We start from the raw sequence: 3,265 nt of genomic DNA on the forward strand, positions 1-3,265 counted from the left end.
CGCTCTTACAATACTGAATAGACCAGGTTATCATGTAGGGTTTTATCTGAAACAAATTTTGTATTGTCTAGATTATCAAGTAAGGTTTTTTTTTTAAACAAACATTCTATAGTGGAGATTATCGTGTATTAATTTATCTGAAACTACGCAAGCTCAAATACGACATGTTTTGGAATTTGGGAATTTCTAATTTGAAATTTTCATTTTGACTTTATAAAAAAAACTTTTGACTTTGGAAAAATACTTTTGACTTTATTAGAATTAGTAAATTATTATGCATGATAATAATATCTCATGCAATAGAGGCCTGACATTATGCCAATCTAGTTGGACACATTGCTCGTACGTTCCCAACCACCAGCTTAAAAGTATAAATTAAAATAAAAATCCGTACTAGCAAGGCAATTCAAATCAAAATCTCGCACAAAGCATGGCAAAATCGAGAGGAAAAGTAGTATAGTAGTGGACTCTTCCACAGAGAAGTACCATCAGGTTCTTCTAAAAGAGTAAACTTATTTGTGACTGTAAAATCAAATCAAATCTTTCATTAGATGTCCACTTGGAGCATACATCTACACATCATTGTTTGTACAATGTAGTTAATTTTTCACCTTCTATTCATTCATTCCTAGGAATAATTTCTTGAACTAGCAATCTCGTCATTGGGGTACAATTTAATGTCTCATCGGTCGAACTAAAGGTGCATTTATACAGAGCGGAATGGTTTCATCATTTTATAGAGGGGCCGTTCAAATAGAATGCGAACGCGAACGCGAACAAATATTTGTTCGCGCGGTCGACCACCGAGATTGCCCCAAGAGCGAATTTTTCAGAAAGTCGCGGCGGATTTCTTGCTATCAACCAATCAGCTTGTACCACCTCCCTTGCATCATTTCCTAAAATAGAAACTTGTGCACATGGCTTTTCCAATTTGCTGTAGGGTACAAACAATGGATAAAACGGAAGTTTTGATTTTAGAAGTTGAAAAGAATCCAGTTTTATTTGACAAAGCTAAAAAAACTTACAAAGAGACAGTAAAAAAGAAAGATATTTGGAAGGGAATCGGAGAGAAGGCTGGACTGACAGGTGTGTGATTAAAAAAAATTCAATTTATTTTGCCTGTTTCATCAATGGTATGGAACTTATAAAGAAAATAACATTGGACCAATTCATTAATTAATTAATTTTTAATTGACTGTTGTCACACTTTGTTTAAAACGTCCTCTGCTGGCTTGGGTGCATGCCGTCGACGGTTTTCCGCGTTCGTGTTCGCGCTCTATTTGAATGACTGAACTGATGAAAAGTCGCGTTCGCGCCGGTCGCGTTCGCGTTCTGTATAAATGCACCTTCACGGTACTAAGACATAAGACATGGAGGGAAACGGTAGGATTCTATATGATTTCAGCATAAAGTGGTCACTGGTACACTGAATTTCAAATTCAAAAGTATTTTTTCAAATTCAAAAGTATTTTTTCAAATTCGAAGTTCAAATTCGTATTTGAACTTCCGTATGAAACAAATATATCGTCTAGCTAGATTATTATGTGGGGTTTTACATATTTTACATAGGCTAGATTATCATGTAAAGTTTTACTTGAAACAAATATATAGTCTAGAATGTCATTGATTGTCAGATTGTTACTTGAAATAAATATTATATAGTCTAAATTGTCATGTAGGGTTTCTGAAACAAATAATATACAGGCAAGATACCCGTGTAGAGTTTTTCGTGAAACAAATATTATATAGTCTAAATTATGTTGTTGGATTTTCTAAATAACAAAAACATACATTTTCTATACTTATCATATTGGGTTTTACCTGAAACCCATTATATTCTAGAATGTTTCATTTAGTGTTAAATATGTAGTAATATACACTCTAGTAAATTATGGGGAGCCGCGGTGGCTCAGTGAGTTTTATAATCTGCAAAATAACTTAAGTTTAGAATATAAGAAAGCTGCTATTAATCACTGTAATTATGATATTATATTAGATTTAGAACAACAGTTAAGTGACTATGAAAATAAAGTATGTCAAGGTTGTAGCAAAATGCATTAGGAATGACAATACGTGTCAAACTTATTAATTAACATTCCAGCCACTTGAAATTAAATGTCCATTGTCATTGTTTAGACAGCTCCTAGATCAAAGGGATTCATATTAAGTAATATTTCACAGCCTTGAGCAACTTTTGTCTTTGACAACAATAACTCTTTGTCCAGATATAACTCATTAATTAAGTTACTAGTAATTGTTATAAAAGATTATACATTATGTCAATACTGTCACATGGTCAGTCCTTTGGCCAAATAAGTCTTATCATCCAATCAGGTTCCTAGATTAGGGACGCTTACGTGTTGACCAATAAGAAACCAGGATTATCCCTGAAGCTTAATAAAGCCAGGAGACCCCTTTGAATAGACGAGGTTCCAGCTCAACAACCAAGGAGGTGGTTTACCTTTATACCACACGGCCAAGTTAATTTATGTATTCTGTGTTTTAATCAACCATTACCATGCCAATAAACCTTTCATACCAACAATAGTCTTATGTGTTACAAGGTGCTATATTAAGATCTAAAATAAAATACCATGTTGAAAGTGATAGAAACACCCAATTTTTCTTAGGTTTGGAGAGACAAAGACAAAAGCATAACTTAATTAATGAATTAATATTAGATAATGGAGATGTTGTAAATGAAACTGGTTCTATTGTGTATGAGTGCTCAAATTACTTTTCCAATATACATAGTGATGAAAATACTTCTGAAAACTCAAATGCTATAGACTCAATATGTAAATTAGTTAGTCAGACACTAAATAAGGAAGAAAAAGATTCATGTGATAAACAAATTAGCCTCTTAGAATTAAAGGATGCATTGATTAGTATGCCTAAGGGTAAAAGTCCTGGACTAGATTCTCTTACACCCTTGTTCTATATAAAAATTTGGGATCAGCTGGGATCTGTTTGCATAAAAGTATTGGAAAGTATTCAACATAAAGGCTCACTAAGTCGTACAATGAGACAGGGTATGATTACACTTATTTATAAGAACAAGGGTGATAGGAGAATTCCAATAAATTACCGGCCTATCACACTCTTAAATACAGATTATAAATTAATAGCCAAAGTATTAAGTCGCCCTTTTTTAGACTTTTCACTGGAATAAGGCAGGGTGACCCCCTAAGCAGTTTATTGTATATTTTAAGTGCAGAACCGATGAATATTTTTTGTAAAATTATCTCCTCTTAGGAGTATCAAC

General features: G+C 33.2%; 1 protein-coding gene across 1 annotated transcript in view; it reads right to left on the reverse strand.

Moving 5' to 3' along the window:
- The window catches only part of LOTGIDRAFT_234471 (hypothetical protein), a gene marked incomplete at both ends in the record, with an annotated part of 38,574 nt that overhangs the window by 6,025 nt on the left and 29,284 nt on the right, over positions 1-3,265 (reverse strand). The window lies entirely within an intron of this gene.

The sequence above is a fragment of the Lottia gigantea genome (assembly GCF_000327385.1).
Source record: "Lottia gigantea unplaced genomic scaffold LOTGIsca_51, whole genome shotgun sequence".
NCBI lineage: Eukaryota > Metazoa > Mollusca > Gastropoda > Lottiidae > Lottia > Lottia gigantea.